Source organism: Durio zibethinus, chromosome 18 (genome assembly GCF_047325235.1).
Source record: "Durio zibethinus cultivar Kanyao isolate XHJ-2024 chromosome 18, ASM4732523v1, whole genome shotgun sequence".
Classification (NCBI taxonomy): Eukaryota; Viridiplantae; Streptophyta; class Magnoliopsida; order Malvales; family Malvaceae; genus Durio; species Durio zibethinus.
Window position 1 is genome coordinate 4,698,253 of NC_143179.1, and position 26,127 is coordinate 4,724,379.

At 27.6% G+C, this 26,127-nt stretch overlaps 1 long non-coding RNA gene and 1 pseudogene across 1 annotated transcript; one reads left to right on the forward strand and one right to left on the reverse strand.

Annotated features, from left to right (window-relative positions):
* Nucleotides 1-10,732: 10,732 nt before the first annotated feature.
* On the forward strand, nucleotides 10,733-10,828 carry LOC149513628 (U6 spliceosomal RNA; annotated as a pseudogene).
* Nucleotides 10,829-17,517: 6,689 nt separating this feature from the next.
* On the reverse strand, nucleotides 17,518-20,262 carry LOC111300300 (uncharacterized). The gene is made up of 3 exons (XR_002691423.2): nucleotides 19,019-20,262; nucleotides 18,896-18,935; nucleotides 17,518-17,792 (listed from the first exon to the last, which is right to left on the reverse strand). It is a non-coding gene; the product is annotated as an uncharacterized LOC111300300 (long non-coding RNA).
* Nucleotides 20,263-26,127: the final 5,865 nt, after the last annotated feature.

Below are 26,127 nucleotides of genomic sequence, written 5' to 3' on the forward strand. Positions count from 1 at the left end.
CGCATGCTATTAACTTTTTAATCTTTGATCCCTAAACTTTGAGAGAATTTTGGTCCCTACTTGCAATGTAAGTGCCACTTAATGTCATCACATAGTGCTAGCTTGTATTTATCGTCAATTTAGACAGTTCCAAAGGATCAAAATAGGATAATTTTGGGTAATTGAGGATTCAATTAGAATTTTTTAAAAATTAAAGATAAAATAAATTTTGAATCAAAGTTTAAGGATTACAAGTGCTATTATCCTATTTAAAATCAAATGTGCCTAAAACTAGGAGTAATCTACTTGGCATGTTCAAACTATATACATTCAGTCAGAAATCTCATTAGATACATACATTTCTTATATCTTCAATATTGTTGCTTCTTTATTTTAATTCTTAAAAAGTCATTTTATACTTTTATAGAAGCTCAACCTTTTTTTTTTTTTTTTTGTTTAGCTATAAAAGTTAGATTTTATATGTAAAATACAAAATTTCAAGTAAGTTTTATGCATATTTACAATTTTAATAATTTCTCAAGTTTTATTTCCAAAAATAAAATTCACTTGACCATTTCAAAATACAACTTTACCCATGTTTTGATATCTTTTTCTTTTACCTGAAAAACAACATAAACCATACTAAATTCACTTTGTCACAAAATAAGAAATGGTCCAAGTGCTATTGCTAGTTGCATCCAAACTTTATACTTTAAAGGAAAAAGATTTGAATAACACATTATCTGAGTAGTAGGGATGGAGTTTTATGTAAACAAGTCAAGTTACTTATGAGTTATTTGGATTCAACTAAAAAAATTCAAATTCAACTCATTCATTGTTGAATTTAACTCAAGCTTAAAGTATTCGAGTAACGAGTTAAGCCGAGTTTGAGTAGTTTAATATCCAATTCAAAAGATTCATGAGTTTAATTGAATTTTTTTAAAATATATTTAATATATAAGTAAATGATAAAAATACAATATTTAATATCAATATTTATAACTTTACCAAACTTAATAGAGCTTACTAACTAGACTCGAATGACTCAATTAAATTATGAATCGAGCTTTAGTATGAAAAATAAAGTTTAAGTTGAGATTTGAGCCTTGAGTTTTCAAATCAAGCTCAGCTCAAATATGGTAGTGTATTGACTCAATTAGACTTGATTACACTCTAGAATAGATTATAAGAGGAATTAGCTGTTAAAATAGGGTTGGTGCTTACATTTACACCAGTCGGTACCAATGATATCGAGGCAAATACTCGTATTAAGGACCAGCAAGTACATCGCAGCAAGTACTTACACCAAAGACCAACAAATGTTGATGGTGTCAAGGCAAGTGTCTGCCTACCCTCTCTTTACTATGTATTAGAATGTAGAATATTAGGTTTGCTAGCAATGATTCATACCAATGTAGATATCTCAAAAGGGTTAGCTTGAGGCAGTTGCTATTAGACTAAAAAAACTAACATTTTCTTTGGGCAGAAAAAGAATAGATAAAACTAAAGATCCATGCTATAAAATTTCAGTATGATTATTACTTTTCATCATACTAAAAAAGGCAAATACTTTCAAATTTGTTACCTGGTTATGTCATACTAAAAAATGAGAAGGCATTTTTATTATTGGGTGAACTTATGGCTAATGTGATGGGAATGGTTAGAGAACTTTTTGTTAGGGAAGAAAACATGCAAGAACCTCAAAATGTTAAGGAAAGAGTGATTTGATTTGGTAAATGTTAAAAATATTTTCAAGATATGAAAATAATTTGATTAAATAAAAACTTAATCATAAAAGGGATCAAATTAAGTTTTAAATTACTTAAAGAAGAAATTTCATGATTTGAAAAACCAAAGAATTTAAGTTAGAAGATTGTCCAGAAGAGTAGTCAACTACCATATCATAAGGAGTTAATTACCTTAGATTGCCAATGACGGTAGCCAATCATAATCATGATGCAGTTGACTACAATGTGTCTATAGAAACTAAGCAAAGACTTGGAACTCACACTTACAAATCAGTAGTCAACTGCCTAAGTTAGGTAATTGAGTGTCACAACTGGAAATCAATACTAGTCGATTCTTATTCCTAGAGAAGCTGACTACCATTGCATATAAAATCTTTTGGATGAGTAAAAGATTCAAAGCAATCGACTACTATAGAAGGAAATCGATTGTCCTAAATGAACACTTTCTGAAATAAGTAGGAGGTCGACTACACTTTATGGAAATTGACTGCTCTACATTTACGAACCTATTGGATTAAAGGTAGAATCGATTGCTTTACTAAATGAATAGGTTGCCCGTTTTCTTATAATTTTTGGAAATAAAAAATATAAAGAAGTAGTCGATTACCCTTTTAAAATAGTTAACTGCTCTAAGTGAAACATTACAATTTCTAGAAAAAAAACATGAAAAGTTATTACTCTTATAATGAAAAAAAAATAACTATTTAAATGAACCGCTTTATTCTTAATTATTTAAAAATGTATCTTTTTAATTAAAGAAAATGATATTTGATTGAAACAACTCAATAAATGGAGATTGTAAATGTTTAATCAATGAGGTTTAAGAGATTGAACAATTAAGAAATCACTCTTTTTTCTCTTATTCTTTCACAAAACAAAGGCTAGTTACTTTGACATTACTTCTACGTAAATTATTGTTCAAAGTTATATGTTTTCATCTCTCACAATGGATGTTTAGTGTTTTGATATCATAAGTATAAGGTAACATACATCAAAGCTTTATTATATTTTGGAAGCATTTCGGTTATATTCGTTTTGCATACCATAACTGGATAGGGACAAAATAAATCTTAAGAAAAATGGCATTTATAGCATACTTAAAACCATTTCATATGTTTTTTGAATACTACATCTTAGATTCAAAATAAAGCTTGAAAGGGAATACTACAATCAAAATTATAAGTGAAAGATCATCCATCATCAACTATAAGTTCATGAAAAAGTAAGTCTTGGATTTAACAGTAAACTTAGTGGCGAAAGTAGGAATTGAGTAAAAGGGGTGCCAAATAGTAATTTCAAAAGAAAAAGGAGGCCAAAGTAATATTTTAGTGGTCCAGACACTATGGCATAAAAGAGGTGAAAAATTTTTTGGGGGGCTGTGGCCTCTACCTATCCTCTGGCTTCGCCCTTGAGTAAACTCAGTGCCTACATAATTGTAATAACATCAAGAGAAATATTCATGCAGTCATTTTTTCTTCCTACTCATTTTTCTTTTTTTTTTTTTTTTTGGAATTTCAACTTAGGCTGTATATTGTAAGAGAATAGACAAACAAAATTAATTTTGTTTGTAATCCATTAAAAAAAATTGAAGTGATTAATATCCTCATTGCATGGGATGTTAGAATGATGTAAATGGTTGCCAAAAGCCTTCATCAAAGTCTAGATAGGTAATAAATACAAAAGTTTTGATCAATCTGTTTTTTGTTTTGTAGATCAGAAGTGGGAGCTTGTTGTCAAAGTGTTAATTATCAAACTTGTCTAAATTTTGAGAATTTGATATTTTGATGTTTTCTCAACACAAAATTTTCCTTGACACGACAAAGTAGTTGCAAAAAATAATTGTTCATTGAATATGCGAGTTCTCAACACTCACGCCAATATTTGTTTGGTTTCGACTAATAAAATCTCACATTTTTATTTGTAAAAAGCATTTCACAAATTAAAAACGACATGAATATGATTTAAGTACCCAATCAAATTTTATTACACAATCACAGTCGAAATATGCAATTCAAAATTCCTCTTGAGACATATGCAAGCAATCTCAAGGCTTAAAGAGTTGGGAAAGACTTAAATAAAATTTCTTATGTGAAATTCATTAAGTTCTCAAATAAAAATGATTAAATAAAAATTAAAAATCAAAATTAAAATCGGTAAATTAAAATATCTCATTACATAGATCAAGTGTGTAAAATTTGAAAAACATGTTATACATTTTTTAGATAAAATATTTTTAGTAAAAATATTGATAGAATTTTTATCATTAAATAAGTATCCATCAAATTTAAATTATAAATAATATTTTAAATAATTTTTTTACATATTATTGATTTTCATATTAAACTCTATCAATTTATCAATTTGAATGTTTTATTAAAATTTTTATTAAATTATTTTTTTTTTAAATTTTATAAATTTTTCTTAAAAAATTTCACATAAGTTTTCTTATATAAAAAAATTTTTTTTAATAAAAAAAAACTTATGAGTAAATAAATTGTTTAATCCTTTAAATTAAGATAAAATATATTTTATCAAATAACTTATAATAAATAATTATAAATCATATATTTAAAATAATTTTAACAAACGATAATCGAGCCTCACAAATAGCCCCAACGGGTTCTTGCTCTTGCTCGTTTTCTCCTGGCTGCACTGTGGAATTTGTAGGTAACAAGCATAATGGGCCCGTAACGGACCAATCGGGTTGGGGATGGTTCAACTGTTTTGGTGAGCACCAAAGCCAATTGTAAGAGATTAATTTTGATATTTTTTTATAATTAAGATTATTAAAAATTAATTATTGAAATTTAAAATTTAAAATTCTATCACATAATTATTGGTTATTATTATTAATATTATTTTTGTTTTCCTTTTTGGATTCAGATCATTTAGCATAATCCCATATTTCGTGAAAAAAACTATATGCAAAATATTGCCGTGTTTTGGCACATAAAATCGACTTTATTTCTATACTCTATAGTCTGACAAGTGATGTTGGTCTAATTACAAACCTTCCGAACATGGCTATAACCTATAATTCTATAACAAGTTAACAACACAATTTGAATCCTTTGTTAAAAAACAACATGATCTAAACTCAAATTGTTTAAAAACAAAGTAATGATCACAATAGTTTAGCATAAGCAGTTTAGATTTCTGACCTTTTTATTATATTATGACTAATTGTAGTTGACAGAGATATAAAAATAGATTAAAAATTTTTAATTGGTGTTAATATAAGTCGTTTGAATAAACAAATCACAAGTTGTATGGCCACATTGTCATGAACATGCATTCGCAACTCCTAAGACATCTATCATGTTTCACATTTATCTTGATTACAGTGAATTATTAAATAATATAATAAAAATTCAAATTTTAGTTTAATTAATTAATTTATGTTGTTATTTTTAATATATGACATTTAAAATATTTTAAAATTAAATTTTAGTACTTGTAATTTTTTTATTTTCAAATTATTTTTTTGTAAAAAAATATAATAATTGATAAATAAAAAACAATTGTTATTTTAAATGATGATGAATTTTTTTTTTTTAAATTTCATAAACATATACATAAGTTGTTATATATTGTAATAATTATATTACAAATCATAACGGTTATAAATTTATTCGTGAAATTAAAATAAAATTTCATTTTATTTTTTAATATATAAGATAATTTTATAAAATAAAATTTGAAAGAAAAGGGGAAAAGAAAAAGGCAAAAGCAGGACGAGTAATCGAGAAAGGGAAAAGACAAAGTTGTGGGTTAAATCGCATGGATCGGACAAAGGAGCTTCAATGGTGTCGGGCATGTGTGATTTAGGTGTTGGAAGAATTTAGAGAGCGTCAGTGATATACTGACAAAGGAAATACATGCATTTCCATGCAATTGTCGCCATTCTCTTACACGTGCGAGCCAGCTTCCTTTCTTCCTATAGTCTTCATCACTCTGCTTCTTCTTGTCGGGGAATTAGGATAAATTTAGGCCGTTGAAAAAACACACCAAATTAAAAATATTTAATCCTCTCTCTCTCTCTCTCTCATTTTACTAATTTCAACAATTAAACGATTATTAAAAGAGAAACATATGAAAACAAATATATATATATGATATTATATATATATTTTTTTAAGAGTTAGCTTAATACATGTATGAAAAAAGGAGTATAAAAAATAAAATATTGCATTTTTATATCCACAACTAGTGCTTCAAAATTTATTTGATTTAGGATTTATCAAAATGAACAATACTTTTTCATATTTTATAATTAATAGAAAGAATTTATATCTTATTTACTTTCAATGTTATATAGTATCAAGAAAATCATACAATGATATATTGTAAAAAATTAATTTTAAAATTTTAAAATCTTAAAAATAAAGATACTTAATCCTAAATATATTTAAAATTAATTTTTTATAAGATATTATTATGTGGTTCACCGACAATGTATAATATTTATATACTGATTGTAAATCAAATATAAATTATTAATAGAATTATCTCATTTATTGATAATAAATTTTAAAATTTTCATTAATAAAATTAACAGGGTAACACTTATTATATGATACATTAAAAAATTAATAAGAAAAAAATATTTGTCAATTTTGTAATCCCATTAACATACAAAATGTAAAGAACAAAAATATTATAGAAAATACCATTAGAGGGAATTAGGTTTTTAGGGGCATTTTTTTTCATTATTTTCTTATAGTGTACATTAAACTAAATTAAATCGAGTAACTATGTGTAGATTTCATCTAATTTTAAGTGAATTTTCTTCATTTAAACCAAAAAAAAGAAAAAAAAATCCTTGAAAAATACATTAATTACAATTAAATATTTATAATTGCTATGACTTTTTCTACTATTTTTTGCCACTAACTTTATCTACCATCTTTGTCACACTTTTTTCGAGCTAGTAACCATCCACTCACCTAAAGCTGCATATCCTCTCTTGACAAAATTTCCCACATACCGGCACCCAATTCTCACGCCTCTAATAAGGCTGTAAAACAACAAGTGCTTATATTGGTCAAATATCAAATCACAAATAAATAAAAAAGGCATGTGTTTAATGAAAAGATGTAGGGCTTAATTAAATGTAATTAGTGATTGCCAGCTAATTTAAGCATGAATGATGAGCCCACTATCTCTTCAATCTAAAGGGGATATGCTAATCCCCCGTAATTAACTCAAATTAGTAAGAAATTAAATCTAAATGGAAATGCTTCATTCACCTCTTTTAATAGATTTTCACAAATTTTTTTAAAAATTTTTCTTAGGTTTTGGATCTCCTTTGTATAAAAAAACATTATTAAGAAGATTTTGTTTTCAAATCTGATTAACTAGTGGTTTTAATCATTTGTTAAGGTTATTTAAAATTATTATTTTAGGAGATAAAATTTTATTTAATATATTTTCCTCATCAAACTCAAAAAACATATTAATAACAACTTTTTATAAATATCATCTTAGTCATGTTTACAAGCATTAATTAATTAACATTTTTCAATATTTACAAGCGGTCAGTTTTTATTCAAACTTGGGAGTCAAATTTAAAAAAAAAAAAAAATTAGTTGCAAATATTGTCTAATGGTAATAAAATGTTATCTTAATTACTATATGTAAATACTTGATTTTAATTATTAATATCTTATTCCTTTAAAATGGATCCGTCCATGCGCAATGCATAGTTAAAAAATATATATTTTTTTAATAAGATTTACATTATTTATTTTTAAAACAAATAATAAGATTATTTTAATAAAAGTTGTTTTACCGAACAACTATTCCATAAAAGTGATATTCTATAAAAGAATTATTTATCAGAACAACTCCTTTACAGTGTCAGTAAATAATAATAAATTTTTTTTAATATTTTATGTGTGTGTATATATATATATATATATGCATACGAAATTTATATGATTATATAAATTTTAATTTTAATTTAATTAATTCATATAAATACTTTTAAAAATAATAATTAATAAATTTATAATTTAAATTTCAATCTCCATAATAATTTTTTTTAGACTCAAACTACGATATCCCTCGTAACTAAAAAACTCCATGAAACAACCTTAATGTGCCCGCCCTTGATTTTCGTTTGTTGTTGAATGTCCTATGAAGTTGGCAAGTGGTTACAAATAGAAGTGTCCGCAAACACGACCTCCCGACAAAGCGACCTCCGCCCCTGAAAAAACGGGCTGTACCCACACCAACGTTCCTACGGTGGGGTCATTCCCACATGCCTCCATGTGAACAAGATTTCTTTTTTTTTTTTACCAAGCTTCTTCATTTGGGCTCAATTTTTCTTTAATTTTGATTTGATTTAGGGTTCGTCTTGATTCATCCCCCAAAGTATCCCCACTTGCATGCTTCGTTGAGTGCATTCACGCACCCCTTTTGGATTTTTTTGATTTTAGGGAAATTTTTGTATCAATAATAATAGTACTTAATTATATTGTTTATATTGTTGCTTGGAGCTTCAACTTGTACTTAATTAAAGACAAATGATCAAATTAATGTAAATTTTTGCAAATAAAAAGCAATATTTTCAGTAATTTAAAGGCATGATAATAAATAAAATCCTCGATTTATGATAAAATTTTCAATCGAGTCTTTAGTTTTTTATTTATCAATCAATCTCTTAATTTATTATTAATTTAAGATTAAATAAATCTAATTTGAATTAAAAAAGTTGACTAGGTGATTAAGGTTAATAATGTGACTTATTTCAATGCATGTGAATAATTAGACCTTTAGCTATGTCAATATTTCTCATTAAAATTAGGTCCATTTGACACTAATAAGTTGAGAATTCATTTTACACAAATTAAAAAAACATGGGCTTAAATAAAAATTTTACCACAGTTTGATCATTATACCTAACTTAAATAACTAGATAATGACACCTCATTCAAATTTGATGATATATTAGCATCAAAGTTTTCAAAATCAAAACATTATTGTAACATTACCATTGCACGCCATGTTAGTACTAATTAAAGGCTTATCCTATTCAGTGTAACATCACTTGTGCTAACAGTGAATAAAGATTTTTTTTTTATTGTGAAAAAAATGAGGTTTAGTTTAGCAGTTAGAACGTTTAGGTTCCATTTTCAAATTTTATTATGTATGAATTTTGTTTTAATTTCATGTTGAATTTGTCCAATCATCTGTTGATTTATTTGTTTGATTAAATTCAATAATTTTTAATATGAATGTAAATTATGATTATAATTGTAACTTTATAAAAAAAAATAGCAATATTGTTGGTGTGGAGTGGCTTGTTCACTCTATATATACTAATACAAAGAAAATAATTTAAGAGTAAAATTGTTTCAATCTCTTCATATAGAATATATATATAAGTCTATGGCTTGGCTTTTGATCTAATTAAATGTACATTTTTTTGCAAGACAATGAGTACTTAATTTTTTGTTCAAGCTACCTTCAAGAAAATTGGATAGAGAAGAAAGGGATGTGATAATTCTTTCATGTAACCAGGCTTCCTTTAAACAAATTAATCATAAGGGATTACATGATGTTTTATAAGATATGTCATTATAACTTAGTAGCCATTAAGTCATTACAAAATTAAATATTGGTGTATCTCAAATAAGATTTATTGCTTATAATTTGGCAAACCTGGCCTACAATAAAAACCTTATTGTTAAACTAGAATTTTTTTTTTTGAAAATATAACGTTAGATTAAACTAATCTATAATAAGAACTTAAGGTTTAATTTAATTATTTTATATAATTACTTTTAAGAAATATAATAACAGGTCAGGAGTTTAAATCCAACACTCGCAATATCTTTTCTATCCTTAAGCTATTACCTCATTTGTACAAAAATTTTATCTATAATAACAAAAGAGATTCTTGTTTCATTTGTTCAAACAGATTCATTAACCTTCTTTATCATGGATCTTGTCTTGTTATAAACTCTTCTAAAGCTCAAAATATGAAAATTAAGTCTCCAAAAACCAATTTTCAAGTTTTATAGAAGTTGAAAATTGTTTTATTTTTACCCTTATTAATTTGACTCATCAACTTATGAGGTCCTAAAATAGAAAAACTTATTCCAAATGAAAATTGAATGGAACAAACTATATTTTTATTGCAAGGGAATGGCTAAAAAGAATAGATGGTCTCTTCATTGCTTGAAAAGTTATTTGGACATAGATGATGCAACCTAGTAAGAACTAGCTAGGTAGATTTTCCTTCCAAGCTTGTCTACAAATTATTATAAGTTAAAAGCTTGTAAACTTGACAAGTTGTAGCATGTTTACTAAATGTCTCTCTAAAAGTAGTAAAACTCTATCAAAATAAGCAAATAAAAGATAAATTTAAAACTTAATTCAATTAGTTCATACAATTATCTTACAAAGATGATATTAAACAATTTGATACTCAAATCTTAGAACTTGCAACGATAAACTATGTTTCCTTTATATGAAAATAAATAAATAAATAAAAGATGATACTCATTATTTAAATTTTCTTTTCCATATCCAAAGAATGATTCTCAAATAAATGTAAGAATTATGCATAAATAAATATAATAATTAATAAAGCAATGACAAGGACTAAATTGATCAATAGTAACTAATTCTCCGATTAATTAATCTTAAAAAAGAGGAAATATCATAGTTGAATTAATTTTACAAACTTTATTTCATCATAAAATGAAAAGGTATTAAAAACTTCAGTATTAACTCTTATGAGGTATGAGGTACATTTATCCTTTTAATCACACATACACTTAAAATAAAAAATTTCAAACTATTAAAATGAACCAAATGTACTCTTTGAAAAGGGCAATGCTTTAATTAGAAAAAAAGAAATTGATTAAAAGAAATTTTTTTATTTTTTTATTTTCCATGTCTATATAAGTTTTAAACATGCATAAAATATTGACTAAATATTGACTTATGGTTGAGAATTAACTTGATGAGTGTGGCTATATTCATCTTTGAAAATAATGTCCTTGAAGATATGGATAAAATTGAAATGATACCGAAAAGATTAACATGACCCTAGGATGAAATGTACAAATTGAGAAATAGTTTAAATTTTTTGTCAATAATTTATGATTTGTTGATAAAATTTTGAATTTTAATAATTAAAATTTAATTTTTGACAAATATATATAAAATCATGTCAAAGTTGATTGAAATCTTCCAAATTTGGTTAAATATTAATCAAAATAACTGTTTTAATTTATTTTAGCAAGTACTTTACTAGTTAGATAGATTTTCCTTTCCATGACTTGTAGATTAGAAAGGAAACAAAGACTATGGCAAATTAAATATCATTATAGGGCAAAACAAAAACATAATAATTGCATTACACTGATGGATAAGAAAAAATTTTTATTAAATAATTTTTTATAATAAGATAAAAAAATATCTCAAAATTTACCTAATATTTTTTTTTTTAAGAAAAGGAATTAATTCATTCATTAGAAAAGAATTAATTGTTATTTTTTTAAGTAAAAGACGAGCCAAATGAAAAAGCAAAAGGATTTGGATTAGGAGCTCCGTACATCTAGTTGGCGTGGAAGGCGCGTGGGGAAATTAGTTTCAAATATGTGGGTGGGACCCCGTGTTACCCCCACTAAGGTAACAGCCACCGTCAGATCCGGCAATATGCATCCCAGCCGCACGTTAATTTATGAAAATATAATGTTATATTTCTCCTGTTAGGGTTAATGGGATCAAAACGTTGTCAGCTTTTTAACATCAGAAGGCCTTAAAAATATAACCATATTGGTTGAATCAGTAAAGTTTTAACATTTGGTTTGTGTAATCATTTATTGGCAAATTTAGTGTAAGTTTTTATTAAAATTTATTTATATTTTGACTTTAAAATGAAATAATCTTTTTTTTTAATTTTTAGTAAAAAACAAATATATAGTTTAAAAAATAATTATTATATTAATATTTGGTGAACAAAAATACCTTTAAAATGTATACAATTTTGGGTTCAAACCGAGTCATCTATTTTATCAATAAGATATTAGTTTAGTAGTAACAAAAAAAACTTTAGCATCATAAAATCTTAAATTTATATCTTACGATTTATGAGTTTATTTTAATTTTATGTTGAACTTATTTAGAACTATAAAATCTTAAATTTAAATCTCATGGTGTATGAATTTATTTCAATTTTATATTAAATTTATTTAATTATATTTTAATTAATTAATTATTTATTTATTTATATAATAATTAATTATAATTATAATTTGTACTTATAATTTTATTAAAAAATTAAAAAAAAAACAAATCATTCCTTTTTTATCCTCAGATCCTAAATTATTATTATTATTATTATTATTATTATTATTATTATTATTATTATTATTATTATTATTATTATAACAAAATAATAAAAGAATAGTCTTTAAAAAAAAATAAAAGAATAGTAAAAGCTAAGGGTTCGGTCAATCTTAAAGAGCCCTCCTTCCGATATTCTTCTCGGGATTGCAGGTAAAAAGAAGTCCCCATTGCCGCTATAAATACACCCCTTCCCTCATGCTCCGACACCCTATCAGCTACCCATTCCTTCTCTTTCATTTTTTTACTCAGTTTTCTTTTCTTTGTTTTAGCACATGGTTGGTTCTGTGGCGGTGTAAAAGAAAACATGGCCCTTTTTGTATTCTTCCACAGCTTTCTTGAACTGCAACTTCGTCCTAGACCGTTCCTTGTCGTTGTTGATGCATTTGAGTGGTGCACGGGTACGTAGTTGCCGTTCAATAAAGCTGTGGGAAGATACGGACAGGGTCAAAGTGAAAAATTCTAGATCGATCGGCCAGGGATTTGAAATGCTATACTTTGTGTGCTTGATTTTTTTTAATCTAATTATTCTTTTTTGTTTGTTTGTTTTGAATGATTTGTTCTTCAATCACTTCTGACACTTGCAAAGGAGTTTTTCTTGATGCACAGATATAAGTTTTTCACATGATTTATTTATAGATTTTCATGGTTCTTTGCTCCAAAGAACAAAATTTTTCTTAACCCTAATTAAACAGGTTTTTTTTTTCCCTTTGAGTGATGTAGAGAATTTCCATTTTCAATGATCTGTTTGTTTTTTATAATTCTTATATTGTTTCTTCCATTCTGTTCTTGTTTTAGAGTCCAATCAATCATAACCATTATTCCATAATAATATTCTGTATATCTGTTCTTTGTTCCTCATGCTTTAGAGAAAAATCAAGGGGCAAGCTGTTTTCTTCCGTTGCTATTATTCTGCAAGCTGCTACTTTGTACATCAAAGAAAATGAAAAGGTTACTCCTGATTTGCAGAAACACTGTAAGAGAAGAGTGTGTGAGAGAGAGAATGATAACTGTTGTTTTGACATATGGAATTTTCTGCAGGTTTAGATTCTTGTCTTTGGTGAATATTTCTCAGTTTGTTTTGGATCTTTTTATCTTAATTGTTTTGGTTTTGTTTTATAGTAGCGTAACCCTATATGTAGGTTCCACACTGCTGGACTTGAGGTTCAAAAAGCTCTTACCCTTGATATTTGTAGATAAAATTGCAATAGATTTCAGCTGATCGATCTGCAGTTATACTTCCATCTATAAATATTAACTTCAGTCATTTTTATGCATTTCCAAACACATCAAAAATTCAATTGCTGTCAAATATATATATTTTTTTGTTAGTGACTATATGATTCACTGCACTCTCATAAATTGGAATACATGCTTTTTAATCTATAAATAGTTTACAATTATTCTGCTCTTTTCTGCTTAAAACTACCACGAAACTTTTTAACTCTAATCGGGTTATGTAAGGAGCATTGAAGTTATAGTTATTGGATGTCATAGATGGACCACTGGAACTAGTCTTTAGCCTAGCTTGCCTCATTTGAGATCCCCATCCAATTGTACCAGTTTAATTTCCTTGCTTAAGTTCATCCAATTGAATTTGAATGTGAATTTTCTTTTAGCTGAATATACCTTTTATCTAAAGGGAAACTGTATAACATAAGAAGATTGGATAGATCAAGTAGCTGAGATTGCCTAAGATTAGGGTTTTTCTTCTTTCTTTTTTGTGATATATATACATATTTTTTCAACAATTCCCAAGGACAACTTAGCTGCAAGAAAAAGGGCTTCTAAATATCCCAAAAACATGCTGTCTCTTGTCCTGATATTACTGGGGATGTTTCTAAATCAGATCTGAATGTTGGTGCTTTCCTCTGAGATAGTAGAAACAATGAAGCATTTTTTTTTTTTCGATAGACAAGTGGATCTACCATAGACAAACTAGTGTGATATTTTTAAATGCAGGGATATATAGACTTTTAAACTAATTTTTACTGCAATAAATTAAATTCTATAAGAAAGTACAATCAGCAGCCTCACAAACTAACAATTGCTGTCTTCTTTCTAAACCATTTAACTTAACTTGGCTGTATTCGGATATGTTCACGAGAAAATTGAATTCATCCAGTTAAGAGGCCAACTCTTTTGTTGTTGGTTGAAGTTGCACGGATCATCTGATCTAGCTACTTTATTTATATGATCCATACATGCATGTCTTAATGTCGCCAACTAATCACGCTCATATTTTAGTCATTGCTCCTTTTGTTTGGTGTATAATGTCTTTTTTAATAACATTACTTTATGATTGATAGAACATGGAGCATTGCTTAGCTCCTTTATTTTTTTAGCAATAAAACATTTTTGGATATATCTTTTCTCTTAATTGATTCAAAAATTTTATTTAATATCAAATCTAGTAAATTCATGAAAAATTACTTTTTTTTCAGCTTCCAAACATATTCAAACCCATACAACAAAAAGAAAAGAATGCTTGCCACTTGAAACAATCGTATATGAGTTTTTTTTTTTTATTTGTATTTAGTTATGAATGTTAATTAACTGATAATTTACTGTGTACTGCTATACATTGTAATTACTTAAATTGTTTTTACAAGTAGTTTATTCCAAGAAGAAAGTATTTTACTAGCATTATTGTATCTTAAAGGAAATTGTTGGGGATCAAATTTGTGATTAAATTTCTAATATATATGCTATTGGACAACCTAGCTACCAATTATATTGATAAGGTAAAAAAGGAAGGGTTTGTTTGTCTTATTTAATTTAAAATTATTATAGCTTCTTTCCTTTAGGAATGGAATAGATAGAGAGATGAAAAGCAGTGATTGCCTTGTGTTTTGTGAATGTCTACTTGAATCTTGGTGATCTTTAGAGAACTTGGTACTGTAACTGCTGCAACATTTTGTCTTGTTGCCTGTATTATTTGCTGTAATACTGTAATAATATTCTTAACCCTTTTCAGGACTCTTTCCATCTCTTTCTCTCTTTAAAGAACAAAACCAATACAAGGTGAATACTAATTTACTAATTTATCATTTGACAAATTAAGTATATATTATCAATAAAAATTGATTGAGTTGATAAAGATCAAATATTTCGCTTGTAAAGTTTAGATTCGATTTCTGCTGCGACTAATTCTTCTTGGTGTACGATTTGTAAATTGGATGTAAATTATTTTTGAGACATGTAATCTGTCATGATCCTGAAATGAAAAAACCTTCTCTCATCTTAGATTTTTTGCATCAGTGTTTAGAATGTCAATAAATTAAAGTATTCATAAATCACATATGAACTATTAGTATTATATTTCCTTTTTACTCTTACACACATGCAAAAATGCGTACGTTTTCTTGCATGTTTTGCTGTTTGTATATAGGCAAGTTAGGTTGGTTTTTCCTGTCAAAAGTGAAAACTGATCCTGCTCTGGCCGTTTGAATATTTGATTAGGATGTGATAATACAATTTGATCACTTGCCCTCCTATTTTTGACAAAAAAAAGTAATTTATGTAAAGTTTATTCCTGCTCTTAATTGTCATAAGTGAATTGGAAGACTGCCAATCGATAGCAGATCCAAGATTTTTTAGGGTGTTTGTTCTTAATATATATATATATATATATATATATATATATATATATAGAAATCTGTGGACGAACCTATTAATTTTATCTTTTTCTTTAAAAAATTTTTTTATCTCTTAATTTTTAAACTTTCCATAAACACCTTATTCACGTCAATACGCCTCGTTAAAATGCACCGTTGTTTGCAGCTATAGCCAAGGGTTGAAGAGTTAGATACTGTCATGATGATGGGTTCACTTTGGCTTGTACAAAAGTCCCTATATATGTATTCCTTTTCATCTTCATGGTCAATAAAGTTGCCATTTATCGTTGCTGGCGCACTTTAACTTAAGATAAAAGGGCAGGCCCCTTCCCTCTTGCAATTTCACTTGCTGTCCTATTGTTCTATTGAATAGTTTGAACTTTTAATAAGAGTTATGCATCAAAAGCGACGTGACCGAAACAAATTTCCCCCACACAAGGGGGCGGCATTATTGCTTTGCCTTGCCATTTCCCTTTCAGTTAGTCCATGGCTCCCCCATATATATATTTCACTAGTTTTTACTTTCAAAGGCGCCAGTTGTCGTCTCATGATCTTGTATATGTAGATATTAATTATTTAATTATACAAACAAATAAATCCTCAACTTAAGTAAATCCAGAGAGCTAGCATGAATTCAACAAGAACATGATCTTGTTCTTCATTCAAATGTGTACAAAAATATGGACGGTTCCCCCTCCCCCACAAATTTCAGTTGCTGATTCAGTACTTACACTGTTTGCTTATATCGAATAGTTTGAAAGAGGAAGAAAAGCTTGTAAGAATTTTCCGTTGTGGTTTTTTATAATAGTTATAATTAAGTTGGCAATTAAAAGGGTAAAATTTGAACTTGAGACACTCTTTCTGGGGGGAAAAGATTTGCCACCACCACCAGTCGATTGTCTTTTGCCACTTTAAACAAAAAATTTGACCAAATAGCTTCAAACTTATATTTGTTCAACCTTTATATGTAAATTTCTCTCTTTTCAACCATTTGCCTATGGAAATTGATCCACATTTACAAGCTTAGATTATTTTTCATCTGAATATACAATCAAACTTAAAGCAATTGGCATCATCTTCATGAGAAACTATTAAAATCTCTCTTAAAAATTGATTGGATGAGAACCCTGCACTTCAAAAAAATCACAAAATCTGTGTTTAATTATAAAAGCAACAATATAAGTATATAAATGCTTGAATTGGTAACTTGCTAATGCAATAAAAATTATTGAATTATTGTCACCTTTTCCCCATGCTTTGTCAATAATTGAATTCACGAAAGCTAGATAAAATATCAGGGGTCTAATATTAGCAAAAAATATATTTTTTCTCTATAGTACTGTAACATTATATTATTATTATTATTATTAATTATTTTCTTCAGTGTACAAATCACTCAGAACCTGCCACGATCCCCTGTCTGGCCTGTTACAAACTTGTTTTGTTGGTGGACCTCTATATCTACCCATATCAGTAGCATTCCCTGGGCTAAACATTCAAAATGATGTTTGTTCCAAAGCTTTCTTTGTATTAGGGAAAGATTCCCCATCACTGCTCTCGTATCTCTCTCTCCACTGCACCCTTTTCCTCCTCCATCTTTAATTACACCTTAAACACAGCCATTTTCTTTTGGGGTTTTGTATTTGGTGATATTCTTCTCACCCATCTTTAACTTCCCTGACTTTAATGATGGATCACTGCTTTTTTTTTTTAAATTTCCTAGAGGCCTAAAGTATATACTATATATAGCTGTAAAATAATAATAATAAAAAAAATTAATTTTCAAGGCAAATTAAAGCTATTGCCAGGGATTGGTGAATGAGTGAGCATTTTTATAAATGTCCCACTGTTTTGATGTTCTTGTTACTTGCTAGAACATAATTGGTTGAAATCTAGAAAAACCAAAAAGGAACAGAAAAGGAAAAATGGAAAAGCAAAAAAAAAAAAGGGAAGTAGTTGAGAATAAGAGGTGCTTGTGAGGTAGATAAACTTCAAGTTCCTTGGATGTTATTCTGCTGTCCACCAATGCTGTTTCCGCATGTATGCTACTTCTGCTATCAACTTGGTCAATCCTCTCTAGCCATAACTTGTCAAAAATAAAAATAAAAAAAAAAACCCATCTTAGCTAGCAAAATTGCTTCTTTAATTCAAAAATATTTGGCAGATCCATAAAATATATGAAAATTTTAATTCAAATTTAGAACGATAAAAAAAAAAAAAACTCAAAATCCAACTGAATAATCACAAGATATGTTGTTTGAATTCCTGAAGCCTGGTCTACAACAGGTATTATAAAACTCAGCCACCATTCTAAAGATATAAGAAATCCAATTACTATATCTTAGCAGGAGAAGGCAAGCACCAAAGGAAACAGGGGGTTGTCTCAATGTAATGTGAGAGTTTTGAATAGGAATTTTGGAAACATTGATGGAATGCAGTCAATAATTAATGCATGAAATAGATATAGGGTTAGAGGGATGTTATAGGGGTTAGGAAAGAGAACAATGGAGGAATAGGTTGGAAAAGTTGAGATCATCAGTTTTCACAAGTTGGCTATCCAAACCCATTATGATATATAATTCAGCATTGGATTATTTCCATAAGAGCTCAACTGCCTCTGTTGAGGGTGAATTGAGAGATATAATAAAGAGAATTAATTAAAAGGAAAGAAAGAGACTGAGTCAGATTTATAATTTGGAATAGATCAGTGGGGGAGTGGAGTGGTTAAAAAATGATGTCACAAAAAGGGACAAAGGTTAACCTTTTTCCACAGAAATGTAGAAGAGATCATGTATGGCATAGATAGAGACAGGCACAAAGCAAAACCAGAAGGCCAACAGGAGGAACTATCATCATTGAAGATAAAAAGGAATTAAAGGTAGGGAATTTTCCCTGCAGCAAATGTAACCCCCCTTTTTTCACCATTTTGATTGAAGATAATCAGAAATACTACTGAAGTATTACTCTATATAAGTTAAAGTAAAAAAAAAAGGATAATTAACATCAATTCATACAAACTAATGTTATATACTCAAATATATATATATATGCAAATTATTCCTGCATGGCAAGAAACGTGTTGCAGTCTATATGGGTTAAAATAAATGAAATCACCACTACTCCTTAGTTTTATTGATTTGAAGAAACTATCTTTTCAAGAGAGAAAAAAAAAAGATAAAAAAAACCCACCTTGTAATTCAGCATCAGAAATCTTTTCTCTGTGGGAAAGCTGCAAGAATTGTGGATCATAATTCAGAGAAAAACGAAGGGAATTGCAATTAAAAAAAAAAAAAAACTGGTGATAAAGCGTACCATGATCTGTATGCACACAAAAGAGAAATGGAGTTTTTTTTTTTTTTTTTGCTGCAGAAATCTTGGTCTTCAATGTAGCTAGCTGAAACAAGAACAATAAGTCCTGAATTGCCATGTTCTCCCACAGCTTTCTTGAGCTTCCACGGTGTGCTATATATAGCTAACATGTTAAAGATGGAGTAAGTACACCGAGAAAGTTCAAGAAAGCTGTGGAAAAGCATGACCAGAACTTTCAAATAAAAGAAAAAGAAAATCAACCGTCCCACTGAAATTGCTTGACCCTCAGATCTCAAAAAAAAAGAACTCTCAAATCATCAGGGAAGCCTTTGTCCTGAGTCCTTCTGACCTAAAAACACTGAGCACTGATGAAAAGGAAGAGAGACAGAGGAAAAGAAGAAGGAGCATGGCCATCCAAAGTTCCATGGACCACTCTAACAATATATAATCTGTCTACCAGCTTTATAGAGAAAAGAAAAAGGGGGAAGAGGAGGCCTGAGAGGCGGGGAAGACAGGGATTGGGGGTAGGGTTTATTTTCACTCACAAACTAGCATTTTACGCACAAAAAAAGCGCCTGCTTTACTGGTGAGTGCGCAGTGGGGTACAAAACACAGCCAGATTAGATAGGTAAAGGAAAAACAAAATTAAACTCAAACCCAACATTGAAAAAATTATGGAGAAAAAAAAGAATAATTAAACATGCATGAAGAAAAATTAAAAGAAACCCATAATTAAAAGAATAAAAATAAAATGAAGGAAAAATCCACACACCCAAACAAAATCCCATCCGGCCATCCCCCCCATCACATGCAACCATGTGATTTCGATCTTTTTTTTTGTTTAAGATTTATTGGAAACTAAAGGTATGGGTTGTTTTATGGTCCCCCAATCTTTATGTTTTTCTTTTTTTAGCCCAACCCAGTGTATAATATATAGGTGATCATCAATCATGATGTTGTAAAACGTTTCTGCCTTCTTCATTTTTGTGTTTCTTCTCTTTTATGTATAATTGTTCCAGAAAATAAATGAAATAATTAGTACTTTATTTTATTTTTTCAGGAGGAGAAAAAGTTGAACAATGGGAGTAAAAACCGAAGATGAGTTTTTTTTTTTTTTTATCTGTACTTTTTACTTGGAGAGACCTGAAATTTTTAAATTCGCTGCAACGATGCGACTCACTTGGACAGACTTTGATGTTGATGTGATGGCCCCGGAAAAATGATAGCGTGAGCATTTTGAACCAAATGGCATTTTGGAGTTTTAATCAAGGCTATTTTTTCCCTATTTTGTCAGTTTTCGTCGGCATTTTGAAAGTTTCAACCGATACCTGAATATTTGGGGATGGATAATTCTAAATATACTCAAAAAATACTCTTTACACTTTATTATTAAAGATTAAATACATATTTTATCCTTAAATTTTATAATTTGTCACATTGATACTTAAAATTTTTTTTATCACATTGATACTTAAATCTTCAAATTTATTATCAAATTAGTATTTAAAATTAATGTTGTTAGCCTACTTCACAGACATAATATTAATATCTAATAAAATATTAATATGTGTAAAAAAATTTAGTCGATATTATATTATCAACGCCATATCATCACTAAAAGAAATTTCAAAAAAGTTTCTTAAAATTTTAAAAGTTTAAAAATTTTTTTAAAATATTAAAACATTCTTAAAAATTTATAAATAGTCAAAAAAATTTTAAAAAAATTCAAAACATATTTAAAATATTTTTAAAAATTTCTAAATTTCTTTTCAAAATTTTTAAAAGTTCTAAAAATTTTAAAATTTTTTTAATTTTATAAAAAAATTTTCATTCAAAAATTACAAAAAATTCTAAAATTCTAAAATTTTTTTAAAAATAATAATTTTTTTTAGATTTATAAAAAATTAAAAATTTCAATATTTTTAAAATTATAATAATTTTAATTTTTTTAAAATTATCAAAATTTTTTAAAAATTAAAAATTTCAAAACAAATTAAATTTTATAAAAATTAAATTTTCTTCAAGTTTAAACAAAATCACAAAACTTTAAAAATTCAAAATAAGAAAAATCTAAAAATTTTTCAAAATTAAAAAAAATTTAAATTAAAAATATATTTATAAAAAAATATGAAATTATAAGATTAAAAAATAAGAAAAAAATTTAGAATTTTTTCAATTTTTTTTAAATTTTTTAAAAAAATTATCATATTTTTTGAAATAATTTTTTATTTTTGATTTTAGTTTTTGTTAATTTTTTTAATTTTAACAAATATTTAAATTTTATTAAAATTTCCATTCTTTGTTTTTTTATTCATTTAATTTATTTTTAATTTTAAAAAGTTTTTAAAATTTTTTGGTTTCCTTAATTCTTTTTGAATTTTTAACAATTTCTAGAATTTTTAGAACTTTTAGAATTTTTAAAATTTTTTAATATGTTAATATTATTTAATATTTTTAAAATTTTAAAATTTTTAAAAGGTTTTAGAACTTTTCAAAATATTTCAAAAATTTTTAACTTTTTTTGAATTTGTTAAAAAATTTTTGAAATTATTTTAGAATTTTTAAAAATATGTTAGAATTTTTTAAAAATGTTTTAAAATTTTCTAAAATTTTTGTTTGAATTTTTAAAATTTTTTTGAATTTTTTAAAAAAATTTTAGAATTTTTTGAACTTTTCTGAAATTTTTTTTTAAAATGATGTCGCATTGATGATGTGACGTCAATTAGATTTTTGACACATGTTAGCATCTTATTAGATGTTTATACTATGTCAATAAAGTTGACTAACGGTATTAGTCATAGGTATCAACATGATAACTGATTTGAATGTGTAAGTACCAATGTGACAAAAATTATAAAATTCAGAGACCAAATATGTATTTAACCCTATTATTAAATATACCTAATATTTAAAATATAAATAATATTTTTACTCAATATACCTTATCTTAGTATTTCACACTTCCATTCATACCTTTATACTATTTTCTCTTCTTCATTATCTCAATTCTCTCTAAACTCAATCCAAACTTAACCTAAAACCTTCAAACAAACTCCTAAATCACAAGTTTTTTTCATTCATTCAAGGTAGGATTTCCAAGTTATTATTAATTAATTTGGTTAATTTGTTAGGATTTATAATGTAGGGTTTAGGAATTTTTTCATTCAAATCATGTATTACAAAAATGGATATCCATAAGTTTCGCAAGGTTCTCAAAATTTCATTTTCATAAGCCTTTTAAAGCTTACAGATATCTATTTTTGTAAGCTTTAAAAGGCTCTCGAAATTGCATTTTCGAGAAGTCTTTGAAGCTTACAGAAATCCATTTCTGTAAGCCATTCAAAGCTTGCAAAAATTCATTTCCTTAAGCTCAGAATTGAAATTCATTCCGTATGTTGCTACTAAACTGTTACTTTTTTTACAATGTCACAACAAATATGATTTGAACTCAAGGTGGAGTCATTAGTATGAAAGGTAAAGGTGTTGAAAAGGTGATGGATGTACCATAGCTGATCTTGGTCCAAATCGAAGGCATTGGACTACCTTTGAAAAGCAATACCTTGTCAAAGATGATAGTGAGTCGATTGAGGATCGTGCAAAAGATGATATTCCACAGGCTGAGCCTTTCACTAATGATGAGGAACTTGCCACCCACAAGCATCATGATAAGGATGGAGATAACAGTGTAGAGCAGGTTTTTCAACCTTTTTTTGAAGGTTCGATCGATATATTTTTAGAAGTTACAAATCTCATATTGCATTACAGATATGGAATGGCTTAGTAATCATTTGAATCATATAATACAATAGTGTTAGTTTATGTTTTTAAAATGAATTAGTTGATGTTGTTATTTTTTATGATATTGTTTATGTTGTTATTTATGTTGTTGATATTATTGATGTTGTTATTTTTATTGTTACAAAAATGAGATCCATTGAAATCGATTAATTATGGACCTAAATTGTAGCAATGGCATATAAATGATGCACCTAAACATATCCGAGCTAATGTAGTCAAGTCGAGATTGGATTCATTTAATAATTGCACCTATTATTTGATAAATAATACAATAGTGTTGGCTTCTATTGAAAGGTGACAACTAAAGACTAAGCTTATCTTTTCACTAGACTTTTTTTTTCTCTATCTCTGTCTATGTTTCCTATTTATAAACTCTAGTTTTTTTAGTTGTGAAACTTTGAACACTGTTTCTTATGTAAGTCACAATCATTTCTCTTTGTACATTGTTGTTCTTGTTCAAAAGTATTCTTAATTTTTTTTATGTTTTATTTTACATTTTTTAGTTACTGATTTACTTTTACAAGAGATTTTGATAATGTCAACTTAGGTAAAACTTAAGAGACAAAATCAAAATACGTTCATTGATGCACTTGACAATAATGCCCTCAAATGGGTTCAAGAAGTAAAAGTTTTTTTTTTTTGATGAAAGGTGGCAACCAAAAACTAACTCCTTTCATCTGCTATTTAGAGAGAAATGAGCATCATGTTAGATAATGTGTTCTTAATTCTACACATATCGATCATTAAGATCATGATTTTAGTTAATTATTAGACAATCGATAAAGCAAACACTCTGTTGGTTAGATTACTTGGAGTTTTTGTGTCTAAGGTCGCACAGAGATTAATCGGGCTCATAGATCCACTATTCGACTATAATGGCTACAAGATACTTTTAAAAATGTAACAGATACATCATATGATTAGACAATAAAGAATACATGCCAGGTTTTTTCTCTTCATCTACTATGATGTACATTATTTGTTAACAAAAGCTTGATGAAAGTATTGGTAGCATATTGAATCCTACTAAGTGACCTTAATGCAACTGGTAGATATTAACATATACATCATATGATCAGACAATAGAGTATACATCTCAAACTTTTTCATTTTATTTACGAAAGTGTACATTATTCATTGACAAGAACGTGATGAAAGTATCAGTAAAGTACTTGATCCTATTGAGTGACCTTAATGCAACTGGTAGATATGCTTGGGGGACATCTGACCTAACATATTTATACAAGCAACTTGACATTACGAGTAGGGTAAACATTCATCAAAATATTGGTTATCTGATATTTCTACATGTATGTATTTATGATTAGTAAAAATATATTATAATTATTTGATTTATTTGTTATTAAACGAAAATATGATTAATTATTACTCATGTATTTCATGTAAATGTAGATTTATAAACACTTTACATCACTGAGTCCAATAGGTATATTGACATACACAAATGATCAACCGTGTGCTCGATAATGGAAAGCTTGTACTTATACTAATATGTTATAAGCTTTACGAAAGCAATTGGATGTGTTGACGATATATGATATGTGCTAGGAATCATACGTCGATCAATGAAAGAAACATTCATTGCATGATATTTCATTTTTTATGAAATGTATCAAGTGTGGGGCATCTAGAGCCATATCATCTAAAAAGGGTTTTATGAAAGTTTGAATTTGTACGAACCATTTTTCTAACCCTTTGGCCTTGTCTTGAGCAGCAAGATTCATCGTCTGACATGCACGATGTTGCATATAACTTCTGAACTAGTATTGGGAAAGATTGGTTATACATGTTGTGCCGGTTGAGTGTCGAAGCCAAAGATATCAAAGATCGAGTGAGTATTCATCAAATTATGATGTTTGGTTTGTACCAATTTTATATTTTTAAATTCAAAACCTAAAACATAGATCCAGATTTCAGTATCAGGCAATCTATAATTTGCCGATCAATGATACTAAAAGTCTTAAACATTATGATTTTATGGCTATTGATTATATTGTTAATTTTAATTATATGCTATTAGTATTTATTACCTTATTAATATTTGGCAATAAAGCTGGATTGCTTTATCTATTCTTAAGCATGTTTTTTCTGATGGATTACAACAAGGTTTCAATGTACAGAGAAACATAGTTTTCAAAGCACATGCTATATTATCCGGGTCATCAAATATAATAGCTAGTAGCAATCAGTCTACACTGATAGTATCGAATCAAACATCATCTCTTACATGATCATTTCAAGTATTAAAATCATCTTTAACTACTAAATCTAGATCGTCAATATTGATACATGCACCATTCAGGCCACCTATGCCTATTTCATCCCTTATTCTATTGACATATACATCACATAAACCTCATCTAGTGCTTACTTCATCCCTTATCTCATCAACACATGTACCATTTAGGCTTTCTCTTGTGCCTACTCTATTTTTAATCTTATCATTGACATCTACATCATCAAGCCATCTATGCTTATTCCGTCCCCACCCCTAACAATGATGATAACATTGGCCTTACCCGTAAGCTCTCCCCCCATTGTATTAACGACAGTATCAATCCTGTTAGAAAGTTCCAAATCAACTTCATCGACAATAGCTGAGCCCACTCATCTACAGCGTGTATATATTTGATTAAAGAGGCCAAGGGAGAAGGAGTAGGGTGTTGATATTATGGAGTAAGGTAGTGATTTTGTAACTTTATTATTTTTATTTAGTAAATTATGTTTATAAAACAATCATTATATTATATTATATTATATTTATAAAACATCCATTAGATTACTTGTTCGACATAACATATCCCATTAGGTAACATTTTCAATATAACATATCCCATAACATATTTAATTTATATACAACATTAATATAAACTGTTAACATATACATTAATCAGCTAAGCAAGTATTTTAAATAATCAATAAATGTGTATTATTTCTTGAATGGTCATATCAAAATTTGTATTAAAAAATAACTTGAAATCTTTTATATAAAGTATATACAGAATCTTCCATCCCCGAGCATAATTATAACAAATCCTATACCAATTACATACAATTAGAGGTATTGGTGAGAACGACTTTATTAACATCTGCACAAAATAAGAATAATAAATATAATGTCATTATCAATAACATAAATAGTAAATACCAACACTAATTAGCAATAGATGTACAAAATGATAATTATTAACAAATCCAATTGTAATGACTATATATTCCAATGGTGTAGGTGGTACAAATCTAATAGGGAGACATGTTAGGTACTATCTGAAACTGATATAAACTAGCACAAC